This window comes from Thamnophis sirtalis, unplaced genomic scaffold, assembly GCF_051295495.1.
Source record: "Thamnophis sirtalis isolate CommonGarterSnake01/CBP01778 unplaced genomic scaffold, rThaSir2_p1.2 scaffold_9, whole genome shotgun sequence".
Lineage (NCBI taxonomy): Eukaryota > Metazoa > Chordata > Lepidosauria > Squamata > Natricidae > Thamnophis > Thamnophis sirtalis.
In genome coordinates, this window is record NW_028261389.1 from 36,452,237 (window position 1) to 36,467,897 (window position 15,661).

Below are 15,661 nucleotides of genomic sequence, written 5' to 3' on the forward strand. Positions count from 1 at the left end.
AAGCTTGACAAAATTCTTGAGTTAACAAGAAAGAATACACAAGTGCACACAAATAATTATCACGTATACATAACCATATCACTTTGGGTGTCAGATTTGTTTGGTCTCTCTTATACAACCAACCTTGGCTAGAAAAATAAGTTTAACAAAAAGCAGGGAATACAAGGAGAGACAAAAGATAAAGTGAATGTCTGAGGTCAAAGAAATGGCTAGAATGTCCTTGGAAAAGCTATGGGTTTTGTTGAAGACAGAGAAAGGTGGTGAGCATTTGTCTATACAGTCATTAGGATTCAAACACAACTCAGCTGATATACACATCCATGTGTGCATTCAGGTTGTCTGCAATAAGACAGTCCAAACCAGGAAGTTTGATTCAGTGCATGGATTCTATTTCCTGGGTTGGGAAAAGGAAGGAAATGGAGATAGTTCCTGCTTGCTAAGATTTTTAAAACACTAGTTGTTCAATGTTTTTTAAAAATAAGCATTTGGAAAAGCACATAAATCTACACTGATTTGAAAAATTAATGATAATAAAATAAAATGCATACAGGATTGTTATACTTCCTGCCCCACTCATATGGTATACATCTGTAATATACTGGCACAACATTCATTTGCACAAAATAACTTCCAGGTTCAAAGCCAGACTATATCTTTATATTTTCCATATGTATCTCTGTTGTCTCGGTCTCATGGCAAAGTGGCAGCGATAACTGTTTTGCTGATTTAACATAAAACCATTTTCTTAACATTTAAAATACTATAGATGTGAGCAGGATCAAAAATACAAGGCTATAATTACTGCTCTGTAATCTTACTACAGTGAACTATTTACGGTACATGTTCACTGAAAAATATTTTACTCCTGTTTATCTAGCAAATCTGTATTTTATTTAAGCTTTTAAGCATACTTATTGCCTTGGTTTTCTTGAACCATTTCATTTATCTCATCAAATGGTAAGTTGTACAAATATTAAATAGATTTTAAAAGGAAGACAGCTTTAATCCTGCTGAGAGCCAGAGATATTGAATAGAATGGTGAAGTACTTTCAAACCTTGGTATATCCCTTATCACTGGAAGTCCCAAATGCAAGGATTGTTGAAATATGTTGAACGAAAAATATGCATATATTTTCAGATTCTTCTTTCTAGTTTCCACTATCTGTCTCCCTCTTGCAAAAATAGTGCTGTATCTGTTGATATATGTTATTGCTTACCCAAGTTCATGACATAATAAGTTAGCTGAAGCTGTGAAGCGGTATTTTTTTAATGATGAAGTTTTAAAGATATCATTAATTCTATGATAAAAAGTGGTTCAAGAAATGGTCTTTTGGAATCTCTTGATTTACTCCTGGAATTTGCCTTTAAAATAAATGGATAATTTGCCATAAGGATAGAGAAGTAAATTATTGTGGCGTTTTCCAGCCATACATACATTGGACAGAATTCATATTCCTATTTCAATTTATTAGATCATTAAAAAATAGTCTTGAAATTTAGTGTAGTGAATTTGGCTTTCTAGAGGAAAGCCAAAATGCCTTGATCTGCAGATTACTAGAAGTACTTCTTCATAAATATCCAGAGTTTTTGCTTGAATACCCAGATAATCAAGGACCCAATTCATCTAGGAGGTTATGGGCAGATGTAATGTGATACAATACCTATGTTTTGTCATGGTCAGATCACTCTATGATTGCCATAAAACTAATTAATGTTGCCAATTTCCAAAAGAAAAGCAAATCAATTCAACCAGACTACCCAAATACCTAATGGATCTTCTTGGCTTCCAAATGATTCCTGAGGATTTCCCCAAATCTATAGTTGGCAGTTCTACTGAGAGCTGAGTCTCATTCTAGAATATGGAGATGGCAACAGCCTTGGATAGGATTGCACAGCTTTTCCTTGCTTCACAACCAAGAAGTTATCTTAGCTCTGGTAGAAGAAACACCAGAGGCCTCAGGTATGTGTGTAATTCATATTAATTTCACCAGTGGTGAAAGACAAAGAGTAAATCCAACCAAATATAAGGGAGAGCTCAGGTTTGAGTAAGCATCATGAGAGGCATAGAAACAGCAATACTATTTGCATGCTGTTATTACATCATCAAGATTCCTGCTGGGCAGGCTTATTTAATGTGACCCAAACTCCTTTGGGAAGAATGAGCTGGAAGAACATTTGTTAGGCTGCTTAACAAGATTGTGGGCATTTAGAGGATAATTCTTAGTAACTGCAAAAGGTATTCTAAGGAATGTAGAGGATTCACATGGAAAGGAATGCTTGCTAGGCAGATTCTAACGAAGTAGCAGAGGCTATATATTTCAAGGTTATTTAGAAGTTTGAACCTGTTACCTTGAAGATATTAAAAGGATTCTCCACAGCACTAATTCTGCCACATGCAGCCCGATCACTGTCTTTTCCAGGGAGGTGATAACAGGAGGGTAGTTTCAGTTAAGAGAAAGGATGATACTATTGGCCCTGGAGGAGGCTGCAGTTGTAAATATCTCAAGGGGAAACAATTATCTGGATTCTTTTCAGCAAAGGTTTAGGTCTAGGTATGGAATGTAATTCATATTAATTTTGCTTCTGGATAACCTGTGGTAGAAACAGGATAGGGGAGTGTAACCCTATATTTTTTGACTTTTTAGAAGCCTTCACTATTACACTTTTGTGGATTATCTCTAACGGTTGGAAGCAAAATACATTAATTGCAGTGGTACACTTTTCAGAGTGGACACTTCAACATCTACATGAGATTGCTAGGAGAAGTCACTCACTAGCATAAAAATATCAGTAAGTGTATTGTATTCAGCTGCATATTTGAATTCCAACCCAAAAAGGATGTCATTCAAGTTCTGTCCCAATGCCTGGGGGTTTTAAGGGTCTGGCTAGGTAGGATCAGCTTAGACTCAATTCCAGCAAAACAAAATGGCTGTGGACACATTCCAGAGATATGGCTCTGGATGGGACTGTGCTTCCCTCTTTAGCTTGCTCAAACAAAAGGTCTTCCTGCATCCACAGCTTCTGCTTGAAAAAAAGGAAACAACTATAGCTAGCAGACCTCTGCATAGTTTCACCTTATGCTTTAGTAACAGCCTTTGCTTTGGCCATCTCTCAGTTGGGTTCTGGCAATGTGTTCTACTCAGGGGTCAAGAATAGGCATAGGCACCAATTGGTTTGCCATTGGACAACTCCATATTATATATGGCAAACCAACTGGTGCCCATGCCTATTCTTGACCCAATTGATTCATATACCTATATGGATGATTGCTTTCTCTCAATGGTCCCTGCCTGTCCATTAATATCTGTGATAGAGGGCTTCCTCTGAATCCCAACTCTCACAAATGTCATCTTCAGGAATCTCAGCAACCTTCAAGGTCAGAAAAGTTTTGTTTTCCTCTTGGAGAGTAAATGTTTAGATTTACTTCAGTTGTTTCTTGGTGTCTTGATCTTTGATATTATTGCCATATTTTATTTTTAATCCTGTGCTGTTTGGAAGTCTATAAAATGTTCAGAGTCAGCACTCACAATGGAAACAGTTTGTACAGCAGACATTCTATTTTTCACTTACATTAGAAAACAAAGAAGTCACTTATTATTTTGAAATTCTTTTAATATATAAAGCCCTTCTTAATCTTAGTGTACAATTTACTGAACATGAATACAAATCAGTGTGTGTGGGGGGGTATGCATATGTGGGGAGAAAGCGAGAGACTGTAGATAGATATGGATAAAACAAGTATTAGATAATGTGGTTGGCATGATTGATGTCAGGGTCCAAAAACCAAGACCTGTTGAAGTTCCTCTAAACCAGTGTTTCCCAACTTTGGCAACTTGAAGATGTCTGGACTTGCTGGCTGGGGAATTCTGTGAGTTGAAGAGACATCTTCAAGTTGCCAAAGTTAGGAAGCACTGCTCTAAGCAGTTTTCTTTATTGTTCCCCACCGATAGACAAAAATGCTTGGGAAAACTGAAGCAGGCTATTTACACCATTAAACATACATTCTGAGAATGCCTATGGAGTGCCTAGGGAAGAGCTGTCTTAACTCTTTCTCTTCTAAAGTTTGCTGTCTCATAGTTTTCTGAAATGCACTCTGTCCCTCCTGGGAATCTGGACTATATCCTACTACAATTTCAGTATCCACATAGTCACATGATCCCAATTGGGGTGGCTGGCATGTATTTATGATGGTTGTGATCATGTGATCGCTATTTGCAACACTCCCAGCTGGCTTCCAACAAGAAAAGTCAAGGGGGGAGGGGGAGTCAGATTTGCTTAACAACTTCATGATTTACTTAACAATTGCAGTGATTAATTTAACAACTGTGACCAAAAAAAAGGTTGTGAAAATTAGATGTGGCTCTCTTAACTTCCTTGTTTAGCGATGGAAATTCTGTTCCCAATTGTGGTTGTAAGTTGATGACTACCTGTATAATATCAGTGTAGGACTGTAGAATCCTCTGATTCTCTTCTGTGGAGCTTGGCTGAAAAAGCAAATTTAAGTTATTTTATTCCAGTCAAGCATGGTTAGGCAAAACTGTAAAAGCCAGAAAACCCTTCCTAAATTAAATTTAAATTTACCCAGTCAATGAGTTTATGTTCACATATCTAATGACTCTGCAACATAGCAGCAATCCTGGCTCCATTTTGGACCTGGGATTTGGCAGGTGAATGAATGAAGGAACAAAGGCTATAAAAGAAGCAATAGTAGAATAAATGTCCTACAGTACATTTTTGGTTCAGCTGTAGAACAAATTATTTGCATACAAAAATCTGGATTCAGTCCTTAGCATGTCCAGGTAAGGCTGAGAGAATTGAAACATTATACCTAGACAGGTATAATAATTTAGTGCAGATAAGAGAGAGCCGAGGTGGCGCAGTGGTTAGAGTGCAGTACTGCAGGCCACTTCAGCTGACTGCTATCTGCAGTTCGGCGGTTCAAATCTCACCGGCTCAAGCCTTCCATCCTTCCGAGGTGGGTGAAATGAGGACCCAGACTGTGGGGGCAATATGCTGACTCTGTAAACCACTTAGAGAGGGCTGAAAGCCCTATGAAGCAGTATATAAGTCTAACTGCGATTGCTACTGCTATTGCTATAATTCTGAAATTGGGTGAGGGTGAGTTCATTTTAGTTCCTCCAAAGGAGAAACTATTTTCACAGAGATTGGTAATCACAAAATTTTCAGCTGTGATATTTCTTGGATTATAAATTATATGATTCATTACATGAATCATCCATGTTTAGTGAAATTGACTAGTAGAATATTAAAGATTTTGAGAGAAAATATTTCTTTACAGTGTGTAACTACTTGTGGATGTGTTACCACAGATATGTTGCCACTGGATGCTGGTTCAGATGGCTTCCAAGGGGACTAGACAAATTCCCAAAGGACAGACCCACCAGTAGTTACTACCCTCTATTTCTCAATCAAGAAGAGTATTTCAAAAGAGATATTATGAACTCTTATCCACAAATGAACCTCAGAACTGTTTGGACTATGATTATGATAATAATATGGATGTGAAAATCAAAGGTGTAACTTTGATTTTAAAAAAAATATGTGTGTACTTCATACAATTTGGAGCTGCTCATCACCTCTACTGATACTATACTCACAAATTTCCCAACTTTAATATAATTGTGGTAATCCATGGTTGCACTGAACTTCATGTATGTCTGTGTGTGTGTGTGCATAAACCAAAGCTATTTAATTAAAACAATAATTTAGTACTCTATAAATTGAAATAACTGATTCCTGTAACAAATGCAATTAATTATGCATAATTTCTGTTAATTCCTACAAAGAGTTAAACTGTGGACAGAAAGTACATTCAACAAGTATTCAGACCCCCTTCACTTTTGTCACTTTTGTTATTTTGCAGCCTGATTCTACTGTTGTTGAAATTCATTTTTTTCCTCATTAATCTACACTCATACGATAACGACAGAGTGAAAACAGAATTTTAGAAATGTCTGTAAAAACTGAAATATCACATTGGCATAAGTATTCAAATGTTTCATTCAGTACTTTGTAAAACACCTTTGGCAGCAATTATGGTGAGTCTTTTTGGGTATGATGCGACCAGCTGTGCAGACCTGGCTTGGGGGATTTTCTGCCATTCTTCCTTGCAAATGATTTCAAGCTCTGCCAGGTTGCGATCGTCTGTGGACAGCCATTTTGAGATGTTCAACTGATGTTCAGGGCTTTGGCTGGGCCATTCTAGGACATTCAGAGAGTTTTCTCTAAACCACTCCTGTGTTGTATTGGCTGTGTGCTTAGGATCTTTGTCATGTCAGAAAGTGAACCTTTGGCCCAGTCTGAGATCCTGAGTGCTGTGGAACAGGTTTTCATTGAGGATATCCTTGTATTTTGCCCCATTAAGCTTTCCCTCAACCCTGATCAGTCTCCCAGTCCGTGCTGCTGAAAAACATCCCCACAGCATGATACTGCCATCACCATGCTTCACTGTTGGGATGATAACGGGCAGGTGATGAGTGGTGCCTGGTTTTCTCCAGACATGTTTAGAATTGAGGCAAAACAGTTCAATTCTCTTGTTCCTCACAATCTGAGAGTTTTCCAGGTGCTTTTTTGCAAACTCCAAGTAGGCTTTCATGTGTTTTGCACTGAGAAGAGGCTTCCATCTAACCACTCTGTCATAAAGCCCAGATCTGGGGAGGACTGCAGTGATGGTTGTCCTTCTGGAACTCTGTCCCATCTCCACACAGGATCTCTAGAGCCCAGTCAGAGTGACCCTCGGGTTCTTGGTCACCTCTTTTACTAAGGCCCTTCTCCCTCAATTGCTCAGTTTGACCAGGCAACCAGGAAGATTCTCTCTTGGAAGAGTCCTGGTTTTGCCAAACCTCTTCCATTTGAGAATTGAGGCCACTGTGCCCTTTGGAACCTTCAGTGCAGATAAATTTATTTGTAGCCTTCACCAAATCTGTGCCTTGCAATAATCCTGTCTCTGAGTTCTGCTGGCAGTTCCTTTGACCTCACAGCTTTTGCTCTGCTACAATATGCATTGTCAGCTATGAGACCTTCTAGAGAGAGGTATGCCTTTCCAAATCACGTCCAATCAATTTAATTTAACACAGGTCAACTCCAATCAAGGTGTAGAAACATGTCAGCAAGTGATCAAGAGAAATGGGGGTGAGGGGCATGAGAGCTAAATTTCAAGTGTTGTTGCAAAGGGCCTGAATACTTATGCCAATGTGATATTTCAGTTTTTTAAAATAAATTTACACATATTTCTAAAATTCTGTTTTCACTTTGTCATAATGGGATACTGAATGTACCTTAATGGGGGAAAATGAATTTCAACAAGTGTAGAATCAGGCTGCAGCAGAACAAAATTGACAAAAGTGAAGAGGATCTGAATACTTTCTGAATGCACTGTATTTAAAATTCTGAACTCAGCATTAAATTGCCAGCATCAAATTATTCTACAGTCCGTCTATATATTTATTGTCTATAAATACACTTGCATATGGTGTATTCAAACATTTTATGTCAAAGTCTACCTTTAATTTTCACATACGTTCATGATTTGTTGTGTACTTTTAATTATATCATTTAATTATTTCATTATGTTTTTATTGTATTTAACATTTAGGGCACCTTAAAACATTGTAAAAGGGCAAATTATATATATTCATGAATATATTCAACTTAAACTATATATATATGTTACTTATGTAAGTTCATGTGTACAAAGATTATTACTGAAAACATTCTCAAGGGGAAAAACACTTCCAGTAAACATATTTCTATACATGTTATGAGAAATAACTGAAAGTTACCTTCTACTGCAATATGTACCTTTGTGCACAGTGAAGAATAACATGCCTAAGAAGCAATAATAAAAATTTTAAAGGATTGGCACACAATCCATAACTGAATAGACTAAGATAAATAAGTTTTCATAGAAACTGTTGCACGATATTTTCACTTCATTTAAGACAAATTTATACTAGAATAGAGATCTGTTTTGCAGATGTTCTAAGACATAATATGGCCTAAAACTACTACTAAAAAGTCCTTTGTTATGCTTATATAAGATAGTAGATTTAATAAAGATATTTACGAATCTTTAATGCATAAAAAGCTTTTGTGAACTTTCTTACATTTTACAAAATGTATTATTGTTGTTTAATATAATAAAATAGTTTATACCTTTATACAGAATGCATGTTCAAATAATTAACCTATGTCATGAAAGGTTATTTAGAAAAATAAATCCTTACAATATCTTGCCCCTATTACCAAATTATTGCTTTCATTTAAATAATCCCACTGCAACATATTTAGTTTTTTTCCCCTGTTAGAAAGGAAATTCTGTAAAGTTTCAAAGTTTATTATGTATTTCAAGCTAAACAATGTAGAGTTAAATGTAAACTGTAAATGCTTTCTCCTCAACAGTAATTCAACAGAGGAACATGATTTTAAACCTGCACTGCAAACCTGCACTGCAACTTAAGACACTGCACTTCATTTGAGATTTGTGAATCCTTCGGAGCATTTTTAGAGTTTGTTCCTAAACATTGATACACATAGTGTTCACATACTACAAGAACAGATAATCCAATAAGAAAAATCAAAATTGTTTTTTAAAAAGGACAAACTTTTTTTCTTTCTTTCTTTCTCTTTCTTTCTTGCTATTTGTTCCTTCCTTCCTTCCTTCCTTCCTTCCTTCCTTTCCTTTATATTTTATTTATTTATTTATTCATCCCATTTATATAGCTATATATATATATTTTAGCAACTCTGCATTATCACAATTTATTTTGATGCTTAGTGCTTAGTAAAATCAATGTCTTTTTTTTGTATCTTGATGTTTTACTCTAAGTTATGACCAATCTTTGGTCACACACTAATTTTTAAGTCAGCAAAATTCCTAAGAACAAATATGTTCTTGTCTTTTAAGTGTTTCTGAGAAGATTCAAGTATACCATTTGGTTTCTCCTGAATCAAAACCTTTAAACAGAATGAACTCACATAATCATTCAAGACTAGAGAATGATTGTGGAAAACAAAGCTGCATTGCTACAGAAAGCTATGACAAATATGTCATTACAGCTTTTTACAGGACTACAATTGACATAGAGGAGGAGGAGGCCAATCTCTTTCTGAAAATCAAACAACACCTGTGCTAAATGTGGCACACAAAATCAATATTTAGTTTGCAAATTTTAGATAAATTTCCACATTTTGAGCATGAGTCAGCTACAAAAGTAAAATATATTATACTATCAAGCCACATATTAAATTGGATATGATTTAAAATATATCCTGCAGCAGTTCTACTACAAATTAAAACAAAGACCACCATAGCTAATACAGTTTATTCCTTGCTGGGCAGCCTAATGGAAAATTCAGAAATAAGATAACATGTAAATTAGAAATTTCTATGGAAATTGTATTATCTAATCAGCTGATTCTCAGCAATAGATTACAGCTATACAGCTTAATATACTTACAAATCTTGCAGTATGACTTCTAAATTATATATAATGCAGAACTGTAAACTAAAGTATTCTAGAATGTATACAAAAGAGTCTGCTTCATAATTTTTGTCTTTCTGCAGCCTAAATTCATAACATATACTGGTAGGTATGTTCACATGTACATCAAGTAACAAGCCATAGCTAGAATCAGTACACAATTCCATTCTGGAATCATGTGAATGTGTGAACAGAAGGCAAGTCTATAGTCTATCTAATTCTACTACATAATTCTACTACATATCTATGAATTATCTAATTCTACTATGATCTATGAATTATCTAATTCTACTATGATCTATTCAAATCTATGAATTATCTAATTCTACTACATATCTATGAATTATCAGATTTTTTTAAAATTAAATTTGGAGCCCATTTCATCTCCTCACAGAGTAACTCTAACCAGTCAAATCGGACTAGTATCAAACTTATTCAAAATTTTGAACAAAGACTGGCAATCTCTGAAATCAATTACTTGTAAAGAAATTTAGTTGACAAAACAGTAAGCACCCAGAAAAGTAAACGGAAGGAAATGTATCTTCTAAACAGAGTGTAATACAGTATTCTTACAAGGGAAGCTAGCTATATTATGCAAATAATTAAATGAAACAGAAACTGAAAAACATAGAAATCAAACTGTGCATATAATTAACCTGTAAATGGTATCATTTCTAAGACTCAGGAATTATATTTATTTTGCTAATTCATTTATCAAAATTATATAAGCCACTCATCTCACAAATGTGAAACTATTTTTTTTAAAAAAAGAACATTGTATTTTTTGCTTTTTCTTTCATTTTTGTCACATATAAATTAAAACAGTAGCAAAATCCCACAAAAGGCTACTTTACAGATAATTCCACTTAGTACCCTGGAGCAAAAGTATATGGTTTATATTGACTTTCAGGGTAAGACTTCATCAATTTAAATTTAAAAAAAAATGAATCTCAAGTTTGAATAAGTTTTTTAAGCAATAAGAAAAAAGCAACGATCCTGCACATTTCTATTCAGGTAGCTCATCAGAGATCAATGTAGAAAACTAATTTATTAATCAACATAGACAGAAGGTACAGTATGGTCTCCTAGGACTTTAGTAATTTTAACATTTAGCATAGTTACTTTCTTATACCAAAGATTCAAGCTCCATTTTTAAGACAGATATAGTTTGGCATCCATCAATTTTCCGGCATCAAACTGGAATTGATCTGTAAACTCCATTTTTGTTCTGTTTTAAGAGTTCCCCACTGCCAAATGAGCTTATATACCAATTGTTGGCTGTTTTGTCTTTGTCAAAAGCAATTTATTGCTTCCCTGGCAGCTTGCTGTGTGAGGAGAACAAGAAAAAAGAGTAGTCAGCAAAAGGATACCAAAAAGAGAGCATATCACTGCATATTGCCTTTGGCTCTGCTGCTACCCACTGCTTGCTTCAATCAATCCACTATTAGCATACAATGCAGCCTCCAGTTGATTGCTTCTGCAGGAATGCAGTCCTTAGAGGGGAAAAAAGGATGCCCATTCCTGGTTAGATCATAGTTTGAATCGCTCACTGAAACTCTAATGCAAAGTATTATAAAATCTATGGATGAAAGCCATTCTGAGATGCCATATAGCCCCCTGGGATTCTACAAGCAAGCACACTTCTGGGAAATATAGCCTGTTTCATTTTGGTTGCACATCAGATATCTAAAGCAAAGCCACAAACTTCTTAAAACACTCTCAGAAAACAGTTTGATGATAATCTCCATATGTATTTAATGGGTTTCAAGTTCTGGATATTTTTTTTAAAGGGGGGGGGTTGTACATTAATACAAGCAGAGCTGGAAAAATATCTGGTGCCAGAATGCTCATTTAGAAGAGAAAAAAGTTTTAAGTTATAATGTACATTGTAATGTATAATGTACAGTAACAAATTGAAAATTCATTAAAATGGAAAAATTGCAATTATAAATATGTAATTTAGATTAATAGTTTGTAATCAGATTGCTATTTTAAGAAGCATAGGGAGGTTTAAAAAACTGAGATCCAAGTGAAGATATCTATCCATTATTAAGATAAGCATTGTATTCCTCTGTACTGAGATTATCCACTTACATACAGTAGTTCATCACGATATGCAAAATGTCATAACTGTACTCTGAGGCTTTAAAACCAACAAACCACATTTACAAAACCAAAGCTCTTCTGTTAGGAAAATGAAATGTTTCTGCCCTTCACTTCTCTTTAAAAAGTCGCTCGAGAACTCATGACCAATGCAGCGTTAAATTAGCTTGGTCCAAACCCCCCATCCCCGTTAAATAAAGATGTAACTTGTCTCGCTTTCAACAGTAGTGCAGCAAAGTCCGAGAGGGCTTCACAAAACCCTCCTGTGTTAGGGAACGGAAACGCCTAATGAGATTAGTTGGTGTGTGCAGACATTACTTAGCCATGACTAAATGGGCTCCCTTCCTGCAACCAGTGGAAAATTCAGGGAACTTTTTTCCTCCTGCAGCATCATGGTCCCTTAACCTTCAGCTAAGCCAGATCCAAAAAACAACCCTCCCGCGATATCCCCCCCCCCGCTTCCCTCTCGTGGAACCGACGGTGGACAAGTTTAAAATGGACGGTGGGGTTGCTTAAGTGGAAGAAGCGGATGAACGGGAAGGAGCCTGGCTCGCTCCCTTTTTCTCCAGACCACAAAGACAACCGTAAAAGAGCGAATACACATAAACCTGAGAAGGAGAAAAACCACAGAGTTTCTTTGTGAGCTGCAGTGACTCATTTTCAAGATGTTGTCTGCTGCCAGTTTCAAACCGGAAGCGCATGGCAATTAGTCTTGCTGTTTCCAGACGAGCCAGAAACTCTCCCAACGCTCCCCCCCCCTTCCTCCCAAAGCCCCTTGGACGCTCTTATTCCTCTCTTTGCAGCCCGAAACAATTTAAGCAACTCCCCTAACTTTAAGGAAGTCCAGACCGGTGTACTGCCCCCTCCCCTCCCCCTCCCCGCCAATCCAAATCCATTGCCTCAAAAATTAGCGCCCCCCCCCCAAACTCCGGGCTCCTACAAGCGAGCTATTATCGCCACGAGCCTCGGACGCACGCAAAAGCGCTCCCTCCCACGCACGCCGGAGTCGGCTCGTGACAGCCTTCGGCGCTCCTTCGGAATAAAGGCACGAAACTGTCAGACGCGCTTTCTCTGCCCACCCCCACCCCCTTTCCACAAGCGCTGACCCCAAAGCTCTTTTCTCCACACAGAACAACAGGGCCCTCCGCGGCCGCCGCGCTTCTGCAGAAGCGCTTGCAGCGAGCGGGGGCAACACCGGCGCGGGACTCCGACCCCATCCCGCTACACAACACCCCCCCCCCGCCTCCAGCGAAAGATCCTTCTTTGCTTTCCCTGTTGGCCAACGGCAGGTGGAGGCTGCTCCTGGCAGCCCCCTCACCTCATCCCTCTCTGTCGCCTCCAGAGTCCCTTCCTGCCCTGCCCGTGGGGTGGGGGAGAGAAAGGTCCTTAAGTCGTCTTCACTCCAGCAACCGAGGTTTCGGAGTTTTTACTCCCCCCCCCGCATGCACACATTAAGTGCCAGATGGCACTTCGCCAGCAGCAAGAAAAGTCACCCCAAAACTTCCGCCCTCACTGGCCCCCAAACTCACGCACACACGGCTCGGATCTCTTCCCCTCCTCTCCCCTTCCCTGGCCGCCCCAACCGGATGCCTTGCGGCGAGTCAGGGATCCCCCCCCCCTCGGCACGACCCTTCTGGTGTTTTATCGGGAAAAGTTAAATGCTCCCGCAAGTTATTTTGGAACCGAAGCCTGGCATTGGCATTCGGCTCCCACCTGTCTCCCCCACAGCCCTTTTCCTTGTCTCCAGACTCTCTTCCAACTTTAGAGTTACGTACCCAGCGCCTGGTCTGGTGGGCTTCTCTCCAGTTCTCTTCTGGCCGTTTTAAAGAGAGCTGCGTAGAATCCTCCGGTTTTCCATGCTGACAGTCCTCTAAAAGCTCTGTTGCTCTTGTAATGAGATCCTGATTTTTCCCCTTGTTTCTTTCTCCCTTTCACACACACACCCCTTTGCTAGTGTGTGTGCAAATGTGTGTGTGTGTGTGTGTGTGTGTGAGTGAGAGAGAGAGAGCAGGAAGTTAGAGCAGTCAGACAGAGAGCCGGCTCACTTCCTTTCCTGCATTATTCCCCAGGCGGTTTGCAGTCTGTGTAAACAGGCTTTTCCTCCCTTCTCCCCTCTCTGGCCACTGATGTGCAGGCAGCATTGCTGTAATATAAGACACACGCAGAGTAAAGCGGTAACGGGACTCGGCCTCACACACAAACCAAGGAACTCCAGCAGTTCCCTCTGACCTCCACCTCTTCCTGTTCTGCACCCCCGGGGAGGAGCTTTAAACCAGACTTACAATTTTGCTCATCAGCCTTAGCTACTTGAAACATAAGGTAGCTTTAAAGCAAAAACAAAATAAACACAGACAACATCCAGCTGTAAGCGATTCAACTATTTTTCTGGGCTTAAGTGAAAGAAATTGCAAATACCTTTCATATACACGGGTTAAAAGTTGTTTGACTTGATTGCATGATAGACTAAAACCTGAAAGTCCATAGAATGCATTTATTATATTGCATGTATACAGTGCATGTATCAATATTCCTACCGATGTAGTTAAATAGTTAGAGAGACATCAAATTCTGTTCTTCAGATTTTGTCCATCATGCTCACTGTTCTAATAATTCTGACAGATTTAGAAGTACTTGGTTAAAATACTTCTAAAATACAATTTTAGAAAAATCCAAAGATAACATTTCATTTGCAATAATCACTATCACAAGTCTTCCACTATTCCAGTTTGGAAGTGAACGTCTATATACAGGCTTTGCTGGGATTTAAAAGCTTATTTGTGTATAGAATTGTAAACTCATTTCTTGATTAAATAATCTGTACTATCCTTCTCATCCAAAAAGTTTTCTAAAGAGGTTTATAGATCAATAAATAAAACATAGTCTCTGCTCTCAGACTTACACCTGAAAAATGTTCATTAAAAAAGGAAACAATATAGGGAGAGATAAAATGTTTCATTCTGTCAGAACACAGTAATCAAATGAGCAGAAAACTACTAGCTGGAAACATTAACAACAAAACTACCAAAGAGAATATACTGCATACATAAGTGAATAATTTGCAAGATAGTCAAACATTACCTCAAAAATGAGGAGGATGATAAAAAAAAGTTAAATAGAAAAGTTAAGAGGGCCAAAATTCTATAACATATTTTGAGGAATGTGATTTGCACTACAATTGAAATTCAGCTTGAATCCACACCACAGATGAGGCAAGATCTAATGAAGTCCAAGAAGGTGCCAGCATAAATTTCTTTTCTTATAAAATGTAAATATTGTACAAATTAGTAGAATGGGAACAAATGCATTCCTAGGCAAAGTAGAATGTAGAGAATATTCAATAAGAATTAAAAAAATTTAGCCCAACAATATTTTTAAAAGAAATAAAAGCAAAATAACAGCAGGGAAGATACATGCTAACACAGTGGGTCTCAACCTTCCTAATGCCGTGACCCTTTAATACAGTTCCTCATGTTGTGGTGACCCCCAACCATAAAATTATTTTATGTTTTCCGTATCTTTTCAAAAATATGTGTTTTTCAATGGTCTTAGGTGACCCCTGTGAAAGGGTCGTTCGACCCCCAAAGGGGTCCCGACCCACAGGTTGAGAACCACTGTGCTAACAAGAGTGTTAAAGCAATCCTTAAAGTGAACTGATGATTGCAGAAATTGTGAATTATTTATATATATTATCTCTTAGAAGATATACAATATATATTTTCTCAGTCTGAGATAATGGAATAAATAGGAAAAAACCCTGTAAATTAAAGACCTTAATATACTGCAGGGTACAAGTGGAAAATAGCCAGTGTTAACATTTGATTTTTTTAAAAATGGATATAAAATTGAGAAACAACGAATTAGTTTTATAGCTTTTGGTAAATTAATAGAAAACATTAAATACTACATTAATGGACAAACAGAAAAGTAAGACTTACTTAAGAAGAATCAGAATACTCTCATTCCTGTATCAGCAATCAACAGGAAGAGGAAATGTAGGGAACATTACATACAGAGAATTGATAAGACAAATTAATAATTTAGCTATGAATAACTTA

General features: G+C 37.6%; 1 protein-coding gene across 3 annotated transcripts in view; it reads right to left on the reverse strand.

Moving 5' to 3' along the window:
- ELK3 (ETS transcription factor ELK3) overlaps nt 1–13,795 on the reverse strand; it is a 51,575-nt gene extending 37,780 nt beyond the window's left edge. For 2 of the 3 annotated variants that reach the window (XM_014051528.2, XM_087723331.1), the window contains exon 1: nt 13,382–13,795. The gene's annotated coding sequence lies outside the window, so the exon portion shown is untranslated. The remainder of the gene's footprint in view (nt 1–13,381) is intronic. The other variant, XM_014051527.2, reaches the window with a different exon arrangement.
- Between the last annotated feature and the right edge of the window lie 1,866 nt (nt 13,796–15,661).